General features: G+C 53.6%; 1 non-coding gene across 1 annotated transcript; it reads left to right on the forward strand.

Moving 5' to 3' along the window:
* Positions 1-2640: 2640 nt before the first annotated feature.
* LOC120852373 lies at positions 2641-2850 on the forward strand. Its single transcript, XR_005718549.1, has one exon. It is a non-coding gene; the product is annotated as a small nucleolar RNA U3 (small nucleolar RNA).
* The last annotated feature ends 10998 nt before the right edge of the window (positions 2851-13848 follow it).

The raw sequence follows: 13848 nt of genomic DNA on the forward strand, positions 1-13848 counted from the left end.
CCTGACAGTCAGAGGGAGCAAAGAGCGGGACCCCCCTGAGAAGCCTCCCCCGTGGCCTTCTGACTTGGGGAAACTTTTCACCCTCCTCCCTCCCCCGGGGCCCCAGACCAGGTCACAGCCCACCCCTGCCTGGGGCCCTGGGCCCAGGGATGAGGAAGAGGCTACTCTTCAGGTGGGAGTCAGGAGCTCCCAAGCCTTGAGGGCCCAGAGCCAGGTGTGCGGCCCTGCGTCAGCCTGTCAAGGTGCTCCCAGCCTCCAGTGCCCATCCCCTGCTCCATCGCTCCAGCTCTGTGCGCCCCCTGCCCTACCCACCTCAGCGCCGGCCTCCTGCGTGAGGAGCCCTGCTCCCTGCCAGGCCCTCGTACAGCCCTGCCCCGCTTCTCTTCTTTCCTGCCCTCACACCCCTCTTCCCCACCGCCTCGGCTCCCCACCCCTCTTTTACTCTTCTCTGGGGTGGGCCCCCCCCAGCCACAGTTCAGTTCCCCCCAAATTCTGCAGTACCCCCCCAAACCAGGAAGCCCTCAAGGAGGCTGACATTCCCAAGGGGAAGATGCCAGGAGGAGGTTGCAAACAGAGGAGGGTGGGGGCAGTGATCTCTCTCCCTGGTGCCCTGGCTCCCTGGCCACTGGCCGGGGGTGGAGAAAGGCCGCTCTGAATGGAGTCAGTGTGAAGACAGGAAAAACAAACACCTCAGCCTGAGCCCGTGCTGGCCTGCTGGGGCGGGGGGTGTGGACGGGTGCGGGGGGGCAGGATGGGGCAGGGGCCTGGGGCTCCTCTCAGCCTTGCTCCATCCACCCTCTCTGGGTTCCCAAGGGCCCATGGCTTCCTGGACCCCCGGGCCACAGTGTCCAGAGAAGGAGTGGGTTCAGGGACCGCAGACAAGCCCCCTAGGAGACACCTTCGCCCCAATCCTGCCCAGCCCCATGGCCCCGCCCTCAGCCAGTGCCCTCCCTGCCCGGCAGATGCCAGGAAAATCTTTGCCCAGGAAGGGTGGGCTGGCACCTGAAGGCCTGCCTGACCGGCCCTTCTCAGCAGCAGGAACTGGGTAGGGAAGTCACCTGTGCCAGAGATGGCGGCTCCAGCAGTGCCACCCACCTCCAGGGCCGAGGGGACCCCAAGACAGATGCTCTGCCCCACAGGTGAGTGTTCCTCTGGCCTCACAAGCAGGCAGTGAGGGAGTGGGAGGCTGTCCTCGTTGGGGCTCCCGGGAGCCCCACGCATCCCCAGAAATCTGCACCAGTTTCTGTCGGGCTGTCTCGCCCTCTGTCTGCGGTGCGCGTGGCACTGGTAGTTTGGTGAGAGGAGCCAAAGGGTGATTAGAGGAGCTGGAGCTGAAGTCTGCGGATGAAGGGAGGCAGAAGGGGCTGGAGTCTGGCAAGCAGGACTCTTGGATCCCAAGCCAACTTTTTGATTAGACCTGTGGAATCTCCTGGGATGGCCTCCTCTGAACACTCTGGATCCTAAACGACCTTTGGGATGAGCTCAGAGAGGGGTAGCAACTCATCCTGGTGGCGGAGTTGGGACTCAAGCCCACCAGGCCCCCTGAGGATGCCAGGGGCAGTACCGTTTATGCTGTGGATGCCAACCGTGCACAGGTCCCTGGCCGTACCCCTCCACATACGGTTTGGTCCCTCTGGATTTTTCAGGGACAGCAGTGGGAGGGCAGACTGCAGACAGCACCTCCCAGGGCATCCTTCGCTTTCTGTCCTCTCTCCAGGCACCATGCCCAGGGCCCAAGAGCCCCTGCCCAGGCGTCAGAGAAGTCACAGTCTCTTCTGATGGCCCCTCGGAAGCCATGGTTGGCCTCGGCTTTTCAGATCCCAGAATACAGGGCCCCCTTAGAGCTCAGGGTGTAACCATAGTGCCTCATGCTGTAATCAAAGCCCAACCACTCCCTGGAAAGTGAGGCCAACAGCTGCCTGCCTGCCACAGGGTCCCCAAAGTGCCCACCTTCAGGTGTCCTGCCCTGTGTAGCAGACAGCCCTCACTGAGTCAGGTGCCATTCCAAGGCCTTGTGTGTACTTTGCTGAATGGTCTCCTAGAAGGTGGGTGCAGTTTTGCAGACTGGAAAACCGAGGCGCAGAAAGTGGAAGTCACTTGTCTATGGACACACTGCTAGGAAAAGTCAGAGCTGGGATTCAAACTCACAGGCTGGCTCCAGCATCCTAAGCCTTTAAATGTCCCCCTATCCTACCTCTAATTACTAGGAAGTCTCCACTAGAGGTCATTGGGTCCAATCCCCTGCATCTGGGTGTTTGGCCAAGCCAACCTCTGCTCACAGACAAGAATCAATCTAGTTTTTAAAGGCACCTGCTCCAAGGGTGGAATTCCCCCTGGGGGTAATCAGACATTTATTTATTCATAGCCTTCTGGCTGGGAGGAGAGGCCCTCCCACCCAGGACTCAGCAGGGTCCAGCTGCCTCGTTGTCCTCTCCTTCCCTCCACAGTAGAATCTATAATCAGATGGGAACCAGTCTTCCCTTGTGTGTCGGCTCCGTAACCTCCAAGCTGTGTGGCCTGGGACAAGCAACTCAGCTTCTCTGAGCCTCAGTTATCAATTGCAGTTATCAACTGCAAACTAGGGTTAACGGTACACCTGCTTTGTGAGGTTGGTGAAGATTAAATGATCAAAGGAGACAAAAAACTCTCCTTTCAGGAATCCCGTCTACAGTTCATTACTAGAGAAGTTTCTCTGACCCTGTCGAACACCAGAAACCCCAAGGAAGAGGCTCACCGTTCTCTCTCGAGTGTGCAACCTGCTCTGAGGGTTGTTTCTGCAACTGCCATTGGCTGTTGATAATTCTCCTCTTCCTTTGGGAGAGTAAGAGGCAGAGGATGCTGCTGCGTGGTCTCCATCATTTAAAAAAGAAAAAGAAGTGGTGGCTTAAAGGTAGCAAGGGGTCAGTCAGTGATCTCAGTGCCTGGCTTCTGTGAAGCGCCCAGAATGAAGTGAGAAATCCTTTTCATGATCATCATCAAAGAGACCTTCCCTGTCTGCAGGATCAGAGCCTCTTACTTTGAGCCTTATAGTTTAGCCACCTGGTTACAGAGAGAGAAACTGAGGCCCAGAGAGGAGAGGTACTCTCAGGAAAGCTCTCAGGCTCCCTCATTCCCAGTTGGATCCCCCATCCCTTTTCCTTCACTCCTGAGTCCTGCTCTGGCTTTCTATGCCCAGGGTCAGGCCCTGGTACCCAGTCCTGCCCAGGCAGAGCCCGGGAGAGGAGTGAACAGAGGTTGGAGAAGTAGGCACAGAGGCCCGGCGCGTTCTCAGACCAGGCTCTTTGTCTGCCGCTTTGTGATGGTAAGCGCTGCTCCTAAATCAGGTCTGTGACACTGTTATTGTTGCCCAGGGCGCAGAGAGTCTAAACTTTTCCCCTGAGGTCAAGAATGTGGCCGGTCCCCAAGCCGCCTGGAGCAGGGGCCTGGGTGGCTGGGGGTGGGGCTGGGGCCTCACCCTGAGCTGGGGCGAGATGTTGGGGGGAGGGGGTCATCGGGAACAAAACGCTTTGAAATGCCTCCTCTCCATCACTGCCAACATTGTCCGCTGCCCGCGGGGGGCCTGGCACCGCCTTGCCGGGGCTCCGGCCCCCAGCCCTGGCCAGGCCTGGCCCGGCATCTGAAAATGGACAGAAGGTTATTGTCCCTCCTCGCGGCCCTTTGTCTGTCCCAGTTCCAGATGTCTAGGCTGGGACCAGGGAGCTGACCCATGGTGGGCAGGGGGGAGGGGACAAAGGGGAAGAGCACGGGTCACTGCATCCTGAGGGGTCGTTCCCAGACCCTGGGATCCCACCCAGCCATGGCCCAGTCACCTTCTGGGCTGTCTCTGCCCTGGGATTGTCCCTGTTCCCTGGTCTCTCCTGCCTTTCCCGACAGGCCAGTTTCCGGCCTCAGGATGAGTTCAAAGCCGGGCACCTGGGGATTCCCACTGCTCTACCCCCGTAACTCTGTGATGGGGACAACGGTGCCCCCTTCAAAGCCTGCTGTGCCCGGGTGGGTATGAGTATCACTGGACCAGGGTGCACGCATTCACACCAACAGAGCCCTCAACATGCCAGCTCCGTGCTGGGCATGGGGGTGCACTACGGTGGGGGGACCATTCAGATCCTTCCAGATTGTGTTTGTTTATTTGTTTTTTAATATTTTTTTTTTTATTTATTTGACTGTGTTGGGTTTTAGTTGCAGTATGTGGGATCTAGTTCCCTGACCAGGGATCAAACCTGGGTCCCCTGCATTGGGAACATGGAGTCCTTGCCACTGGACCACCAGGGAAGTTCCCTATCTTATTTTTTAAAATATTTATTTATTGACTTAAAAAAAATTAATCTATTTTTGGCTGCGCTGGGTCTCCATTGCTGTGCAAGCTTTTGACTAGTTGCAGAAAGCAGGGGCTGCTCTCCAGCTGTGGTGCGCGGACTTCTCGTTGCAGTGGTTTTTCTCATTGCGGAGCTCAGGCTCCAGGGTGCTCAGGCTCAGTGGTTGTGCTGCAGGGGCTTCATTGTTTACTCCAAGACATGTGGGATCTTCCCGAATCAGAGACTGAACTCATGTCTCCTGTATTGGCAGGGCAGATCCTTTACCACTGAGCCACCAGGAAAGGCCTTATTTACTTGTTTATTTGGCTGCTCTGGGTCTTAGCTGCAGCATGTGGGATCTAGTCCTCTGCCCAGGGATCAAACCTGTGCCCCCTGCATTGAGAAAGTGGAACCTTAGCCACTGAACCACCAGGGAAGTCCCCGGGTTGTGGTTTATAGTCATAATAGGAAGAAGTAACATTTCCCACCCACTCTGTCTGTGTCTGTAAACCACTTTACCTACTTTATCTCATCCTTTTCACAAAAAATCAACAGTAGATACTGTTCTTATTTCCCAGCTTTGGATACGGAGATTCTGAGAGGTAAACTCCCTTGCCCAAACCCAGGCTGCCGGGAAGCAGGAAAGCTGGGATCTCAGCCCAGGCTGACCGCTGCCACCGAGAGGAATGATCTGCTAATAATACTTGGAAGGTGCTCAGCACAGAGCCTGGCATTGCTCCCGACAGCCCACGGAGCCAGTGGTGGTGTGATTCCACCCGTCAGCTTCCCATTTCACAGACGGCGCAACTGAGGTTTAGACCAGAGAAAGAAAGCCTGGGGTGAGACACTCAGGGAAGCTTAAACAGCAACCCACCGGGGCCAGCCAGAGAGGCAGTCAGCCTGGTTGGAGTTTCAAAGCCCGGTTCTGTTGTGGGCTTGAGCTAGTGACTTAGCTTCACCATGCCCTGGTGTTCTCATCTATAAAATGAAGGTATTCCCTACTTTACAGGGTTGTTGTGAAAATTCAGTTTGATGATGCATTTCAAGCATGCCTCGCACACACAGCACACAGTTAATGAGAGCTATTCCTCTTATTATTCTGAATGCACCTTCCTCTCACCTGGGGTCACCTGAGGACAAGACCCTGTTGAGGGGAGGGGCTGCGGGTTGGGTTCGCAGTTGTTGAGTGGGGCTGGGGACAGTAATGCTTGGCCTGCTTGGGTGTCTCTAGAAATGTGGCAACTGGCTACTGCTGCAGGTCGCAGGTCGGAGGAAGGCCAGAGGGATCAGGCTGGGAGGGGCAGGGGCTGCCTGGGCCCAGAGGAGTTAACAGCTCCCAGGCCCTGGCCCAGCAGGGCTGCCACGCTGCAGTCCAGCCGCAGCAACGCAGCAGGCAACGATCTTAGCAGAGGAGCCAGGCGGCTTCGTGATGGGCAAAACAGCTGGCTGCCTGGGGAAAACAGCTGGCTGGGGCCCAGCCTCCTGAAGACCGGGGCAGAGCCTCAGAGGACAGCTCCACATCTGGGCTCCTGGGAGAGGAGGGCTGGCCAAGAGCAAGAGGGTGGTCCTTTGGGGTGGGGTGGGCGTTGGGTGGGACCCTTGGAGATGAGGGGTAGATTCCCGGAGCGAAGGCTGGAGCTATGCTAGGTCTAAGCAGAGTGGTGACTCCAGCTGGGATTTGAGGGGTCTCAAACAGTCTCCCCTCAAACAGGAAGGATGCGGGGCAGCAGCAGATGGGGGGCAAGACTGCACTCGGCCCTGGGTCATCTTGAAACCCAGCTTGGAACTGGAGGTGGGAGGGAGCCCGGTGGGGGCTCCTGGACCCCCACCTGCCGAGCGGCATACCAGGACGAGGAGCTGTGTGTGGGCCCCTCCTCCGGCTTGGAACCTGGGCTTCCTTGGCCACAAAGCAGGACAGGGGCCCAGAGAGCCCCCAACCCAGGAGACGTGAAGCTAGCAGCTGGTAAGAGCTCCATCTGTGCACCCACTCTGCCATGGGCTTCCCCTCCCCATCTACTTGGCTGCCAGGCTGTGAAGACCCCCAGCCCTGGGGCCCTGTCCAGGTTTTGGGGTACCTCTAGGCTGCCCCCACCCTTTGGAAGGGAAACGGCACCTGAGACCTCGCGGTAGGTTGGGCGAGGAAGGCAGAGGGTTAATGGAGGTGTGGCCAGGGTCCACCAGACCACAGCCACCTGCCAGGGCTCCTGACCCCCAAGTCCCATAGGCCAGAGACCCCTAATTTCTCTCTGACCTAAGGGTCTCCTCTCACCCACCCTCCTAACCTCCAGGAAGAGGGGGTTGGCCCTCACCTTGGGTGTGCCAACCTCAGGGCCCCCTCTCTGATGAAGGCCATTCTGCAGAGCCTTTGCCAGTGGGCAGACCTTGGAGCTGAGGCTCCCAGAGGGAAGAAGAGGGTGCTGGGGAGGGGGACAGTCCTTCCAGGGTCTCTATTTCTGGAAGCCAGAGTGGAGCCTGAGGCACTGGCGCCACCGCCTGGCTTTGGCCAGAACTACCATGGCTGAGGGATGGGGGTGAAGGTGCTGGTGGGGGAGGAATGTAGAGCCCAGCTAGATGTTGGTCCAGCGTGGTCTGGGTCCTATTCAGCCAGATGGACCCAAACATTTTTTTCTAGGCATTACCCCAAGAATGAGACCTTAGGCCCCATGGAATAGCAGCTTCAGTCTTGAGTCAGTACCAAAATCACCTGAAAGGCTTGTTGGTTTAACTTCCACTCCCAGAGGCTCTGATTCAGCGGGTATGGAGAGGTGCGGCTGCTGCTCAGCTGCTCAGCCGTGTCCAACTCTGAGACCCCTCGGACTGTAGTAGCCCGCCAGGCTCCTTTGTTCATGAGATTTTCCTGGCAAGAATACTGGAGTGGGTTGCCATTTCCTCCTCCAGGGGATCTTCCTGACCCAAGGATGGCACCGGCATCTCCCCAGTCTCCTGCATTCTCTACTGCTGAGCCACCAGGGAAGCCCAGGTATGGGGCGTGCATACCTGTTCAATCACTTCAGTCGTGTCCGACTCTCTGCAACCCCATGGACCATGGCCCACCAGGCTCCTCTGTCCATGGGATTCTCCAGGCAAGAATACTCGAGTGGGTTGCCATTTCCTTCTCCAGTGATGAAGTATGAAGTGAGTGAAGTGAAGTCGCTCAGTCGTGTCCGACTCTTTGCGACCCCATGGGCTGTAGCCTACCAGGCTCCTCTGTCCATGGAATTTTCCAGGCAAGAGTACTGGAGTGGGGTGCCATTTCCTTCTCCACAGGTATGGGGAGGGGCCTAGAAATTTGCATTTCTAACAACTTCCAGGCGAAGCTGATGCTGGCTGGTCCAAGGACCATGCTTGGAGAATCACTGTTTTAGAGTTTCTGAGTTTGATGTCATATTACCTTTGCAGAGTATGTCTTATTTTTATATTATGAGGCCATATATATATATATATATGAGTATCGTAAGAGTACAGGTGCTTGATCAGCCCACCCTAGTCAGTAACATCATATTTCTATTGAGAGCCCACCCAGTGGCTGGGTAGCCCTGCCGTAGGGCTGGGATAAGTGAAGAAGGCAGATGGGTCCTTGCTTCAGAACTCACAGCCAGCCAGGCAGGTCTGGCATATGATCTTTCCACCTGCAGGTCTGATAAAAGGCAGCTCACAACAAGGTCCGGTGCAGAACCTGGTTTCACATTCTACTGCCCCTGCATAGATCTTCCTCATTCAGTCCCAGACCACATCACACCCTGTGAGTCACCTGACTCCTCCCTCCACTTCTCACATCTAATCACTTATACATCTCAGCCTTGCCCATCATCTGCTCTCCTGGTTACATGCTTTCCCGGGCTTCCATCTTTGCCCCCAGAGTCCACCGTCTGAGCTGCAGCCAAAGCGATCTTTTTAAGACAAACCATGTTACTCCTCTGCTTACACTCTCCAATGTCTTCCTATTGCACTAAAAAAAATCCAAAATCCCACCATAGCTTTAGGACCCTAAGTGGTCCTCACCTCTTACCACACTCCCCTGCTCACTTTGCGCCGACTGCCCTGGCCTCCTTGCTTGTTCCCACCACAGGGCCTTGGCCCCATGTCCATATGCAACAACTTCTCCAAGATTTCCTCGGGGCTGGCTCCCCTTATGCTCCGGAACGTCTTCACCGAACTCTCTGTTCAGTGTTGCCTCCACCCTCAGATACTCTCTGTTCTCGTTAACTTGTCTTACTTCGTTCATAGCATTTACTGTTCTCTGAAGTTATTTATTCATTTGTCAGTTTGCTTGTTTCCTGTCTGTCTTCCCTCATCAGAACAGAGACGGATCCTCTGGGACAGAGGGACCATCCCTAGGAACAGAGACCGAACCTCTGTATCCCCAGGACCTAGAATTCCACCTGCATATGACTTGTACTCGGTCAATATTTGCTGAGCGAGTGGGTCTGTTTAGGATGCAATTCAGGGGTAGGTCCCCCAAGATGACATCGGGGAAGGCTTTCCAGAGGGCGTGGAAGAGGCGACCAGGAAGTGAGAGAGCAGTCCAAGCAGAGAATCAAAAAAAGAGACAGAGAGAGTATGGGAAGGTCTTAAAGCATGGAGTGTTCTGGAAACTGTACATAGTCCAGTTTGGCTGGGGCAGGAGATAGGAGAGAGGAAGTCAGAGAAGATGGAGAAGCGTTAGGCAGTCCATGAAGGGTCTCCTTGTTCCTGGAGGAATCTGAGCTCTATGCTGAGGGCATTGGCATCCCCAATGGGTGTAACATCATGCCGTTTAGAAAGGACCACTGAGGGAATTCCTTGGTGGTCCAATGGTTAGGACTTGGCTCTTTCACTGCAGAGCGAGGGGCCCAGGTTCCATCCTTGGTTGGGGAACTAAGATCCCTCATGTGAAGCCACTCAGTCGTGTCTGACTCTTTGTGACCCCACGGACTGTGCCCACCAGGCTCCTCTGTCTATGGGATTCAGTTCAGTTCAGTTCAGTTCAGTTCATTTCAGTCGCTCAGTCGTGTCCGACTCTTTGCGATCCCATGAATCACAGCACGCCAGGCCTCCCTGTCCATTACCATCTCCCGGAGTTCACTCAGACTCACGTCCATCGAGGCCGTGATTCCATCCAGCCATCTCATCCTCGGTCGTCCCCTTCTCCTCCTGCCCCCAATCCCTCGCAGCATCAGAGTCTTTTCCAGTGAGTCAGCTCTTCCCATGAGGTGGCCAAAGTACTGGAGCTTGAGCTTCAGCATCATTCCTTCCAAAGAAATCCCAGGGCTGATGTCCTTCAGAATGGACTGGTTGGATCTCCTTGCAGTCCAAGGGACCCTCAAGAGTCTTCTCAAACACCACAGTTCAAAAGCATCAATTCTTTGGCACTCAGCCTTCTTCACAGTCCAACTCTCACATCCATACATGACCACAGGAAAAACCATAGCCTTGACTAGACGGACCTTTGTTGGCAGTCTCTGCTTTTGAATATACTATCTAGGTTGGTCATAACTTTTCTTCCAAGGAGTAAGCATCTTTTAATTTCATGGCTGCAGTCACCATCTGCAGTGATTTTGGAGCCCAAAAAAATAAAGTCTGACACTGTTTCTACTGTTTCCCCATCTATTTCCCATGAAGTGATGGGACCGGATGCCATGATCTTCATTTTCTGAATGTTGAGCTTTAAGCCAACTTTTTTACTCTCCTCTTTTACTTTCATCAAGAGGCTTTTTAGTTCCTCTTCACTTTCTGCCATAAGGGTGGTATCATCTGCATATCTGAGGTTATTGATATTTCTCCCAGCAATCTTGATTCCAGCTTGTGTTTCTTCCAGTCCAGCGTTTCTCATGATGTACTCTGCTTATAAGTTAAATAAGCAGGGTGACAATATACAGCCTGGACGTACTCCTTTTCCTATTTGGAACCAGTCTGCTGTTCCATGTCCAGTTCTAACTGTTGCTTCCTGACCTGCATACAGATTTCTCAAGAGGCAGGTCAGGTGGTCTGGTATTCCCATCTCTTTCAGAATCTTCCACAGTTTATTGTGATCCACACAGTCAAAGGCTTTGGCATAGTCAAGAAAGCAGAAATAGATGTTTTTCTGGAACTCTCTTGCTTTTTCCATGATCCAGCAGATGTTGGCAATTTGATCTCTGATTTCTCTGCCTTTTCTAAAACCAGCTTGAACATCAGGGAGTTCACAGTTCACGTATTGCTGAAGCCTGGCTTGGAGAATTTTGAGCATTACTTTACTAGCATGTGAGATGACTGCAATTGTGCAGTAGTTTGAGCATTTTTTGTATTGCCTTTTCTTTGGAATTGGAATGAAAACTGACATTTTCCAGTCCTGTGGCCACTGCTGAGTTTTCCAAATTTGCTGGCATATTGAGTGCAGCACTTTCACAGCATCATCTTTCAGGATTTGAAATAGCTCCACTGGAATTCCATCACCTCCACTAGCTTTGTTCGTAGTGATGCTTCCTAAGGCCCACTTGACTTCACATTCCAAGATGTCTGGCTCTAGATTAGTGATCACATCATCATGATTATCTGGGTCGTGAAGATCTTTCTTGTACAGTTCTTCCGTGTATTCTTGCCACCTCTTCTTAATATCTTCTGCTTCTGTTAGGTCCATACCATTTTTGTCCATAAATCGAGCCCATCTTTGCATGAAATGTTTCCTTGGTATCTCTAATTTACTTGAAGAGATCTCTAGTCTTTCCCATTCTATTGTTTTCCTCTATTTCTTTGCATTGATCGCTGAAGAAGTCTTTCTTATCTCTTCTTGCTATTCTTTGGAACTTTGCATTCAGATGCTTATATCTTTCCTTTTCTCCTTTGCTTTTCGCCTCTCTTCTTTCCACAGCTATTTGTAAGGCCTCCCCAGACAGCCATTTTGCTTTTTTGCATTTCTTTTCCATGGGGATGGTCTTGATCCCTGTCTCCTGTACAATGTCACGAACCTCATTCCATAGTTCATCAGGCACTCTATCTATCAGATCTAGGTCCTTAAATCTATTTCTCACTTCCACTGTATAATCATAAGGGATTTGATTTAAGTCATACCTGAATGGTCTAGTGGTTTTCCCTACTTTCTTCAATTTGAGTCTGAATTATACTGGACAATTATACTGGAGTGGGTTGCCATTCCCTTCTCCAGGGGATCTTCCCAACCCAGGGATTGAACCTGGCTCTCCTGCATTGCAGGCAGATTCTTTACTGTATGAGCCACCAGGGAAGCCTCTCATGCAGTGCGGTGTGGCCAAATTTTAAAAAAAAGAAAAAGAAAGGACCACTCAATGCAGAACGGTTTCCAGGGAGAAGGCCTGGGGTAGGGGTGTGAGTACTGGGAGGTGCAGTGGCCTTGGGGAGTGGTGCTGATGCTCCGAGCCACAGGAGTGACCACGTGCAGGAGACACTGAAGTGGTCTGGCCACGATGAGAGTGTGGAGTGGGCGGAGAGAGAGAGGCACTTATCATCAGGTCCCCAAGTTGGAGGGAGGCCACTGGAGTGGGAGCTGGTTTGGAGGAAAGACTGAGGTTCTATTTTAGACAGATGGGTCTGGGTAGGAAGCGGAGATACGTGTCAGTTTTGCAGAAAGTAGGAGTTGTGTATGAGGTCAGGTGTCAGGGAACCCGCTTGAATGAAGAGGAATTCCACTGGGGGAGGGGCCAGGAGGATGCAGGTCTTGGCAGCAGCAGTTTGGCTGGAGAAGCCCTGGTGTGTGTCAAGCAAGGAATGAAGGTGGGGAAGTGAGACCAGAAGCAAAGCAGAGGTCACATCCCCTTTTCCAGAGGTTTGGAGGGAAGGAGAGAGATGGGGCTGCCGCTGGGGGCCAGCAGGCAGCTGACTGTATTCATATTTTAAGTTGGGGGAGTTTTAAGTCCTTTGGAATGTTGAAGGAAGTATCCAGAAGAGAGGAGTGTTGGTAATCCAGGAAGGGCAAAGGGATGGCTTTTTTTTTTTTTTTTGGAGTCCAAGGATGGTTCTGAGAAAGGGGTGCTCTTCCGTGATAACAGGTGTTGAGAGAAGAGACTGGTTTGGCGGCAGGGGTGGAAGGTTTGGAAGCTGGAAGTGAGAGTTCACAGGTGATGTCTTCTCTCTCTCTTTTATTTAAAAACAATTATTTTTTTTTTTTGGATCACTGTTGCTGCGCGGGCTTTTTCTCTCACTGCAGTGAGCAGGGGCTCCTCTCGAGCTGCAGTGTACGGGCTTCTCATTGCGGTGGCTTCTCTCGTTGCGGAGCACGGGCTCTAGGACATGCGGGCTTCGGTAGTTGCAGCTTGTAGGCTCCGTAGTTGTAGCTCCCAGGCTCTGGAGCACAGACTCCACAGATGTGGCGTAAGGGCTTAGTTGCTCTGCCACATGTGGGATCTTCCCAGATCAGGGATCGAACCTGTATCTCCTGCATAGGCAAGAGGATTCTTTACCACTGAGCCACCAGGGAGGCCCTCGCCTCACTCTCTGAACAATATTTATTTGGCTGCCTGGGGCCTTAGCTGCAACAGCCACGCAGGCTCTTTGTTGTGGTTAGTTTTCTTTGTAGACCTAGTTTTGCCTGGAGGCACGTGGGATCCTAGTCCCCCCACCAGGAATCAAGCCCAGGTCCCCTGCATTGGAAGGCGGACTGGTAACCATTGGACCACCAGGGAAGTCCAAGGTGATGGCTTCTCTTTTCTCCAAGAAGGGCAGGGAGATTTTCACTGGGGTAGGGAGAGGAGAGTGAGGGTGTCAGAAGATCAAGCTGGTGAAATACCACTGGGGCGGCAGGGGCAGGGTGGGCAGGAGCCCAGGGAAACTGAATTGTTGGGCTCAGTGCAAGGCCAGTGGGGAGTGGAGATCCGGAGTGTGCCCCCAAAGGAAGATGGCTATAGGGTTTTTCCAGGCAGGAGTGATGGGGGAAACCTGGGACAAGGGAGTTAGCAACTGGCTGGACCACTGTAGACTGAGGAGGGAGAGAGGTGAAGGTTGGAGGGGTCACTGCATTGGGAGAAGACGGATGACTCGAGGTGAGGGAAGAATCTGGAAGCCCCCGTGACTAATAGCATGGGCAGAAGCTCTGGGATAACCCTGGGATGGGTGAAGCCGGGGACGCTGCTTTGCTTTAGAAGAGTATCCTAGGGACTTCCCCTGACACTCCAGTGGTTGGCTCCTTGCTTCTAATGCAGGGGGCGGTATGGGTTCAGTCCCTGGCTGGGGAACTAAGATTCCACATGCTTTGCAGCGCAGTTTGGCAGTGGGCTTCCCTTGTGGCTCAGCTGGTAAAGAATCCACCGGCAATGTGGGAGACCTGGGTTTGATCCCTGGGTTGGGAAGATCCCCTGGAGAAGGGAAAGGCCTGCAGAATTCCATGGACTGTATAGTCCATGGGGTCGCAGAGTCGGACACGACTGAGCAACTTCCACTTCACTTCACTTCTAAGCCACCTCGAAGTCACTCAAGTTGGGGGTGGGGGATAGAAAGAAGCAACCATGCAAGGGGAGGGACTCATTTCCCCATGATGTTTTGGCAAAGGGACCTCAGGCCTTCCATCGTAGGGCCACCTGAGTGAGGGGCTGAATGGAAGGAGAGCCGGGCTTCTCCAGTCCTGTCT

Source organism: Oryx dammah, unplaced genomic scaffold (assembly GCF_014754425.2).
Source record: "Oryx dammah isolate SB20612 unplaced genomic scaffold, SCBI_Odam_1.1 HiC_scaffold_25, whole genome shotgun sequence".
Lineage (NCBI taxonomy): Eukaryota > Metazoa > Chordata > Mammalia > Artiodactyla > Bovidae > Oryx > Oryx dammah.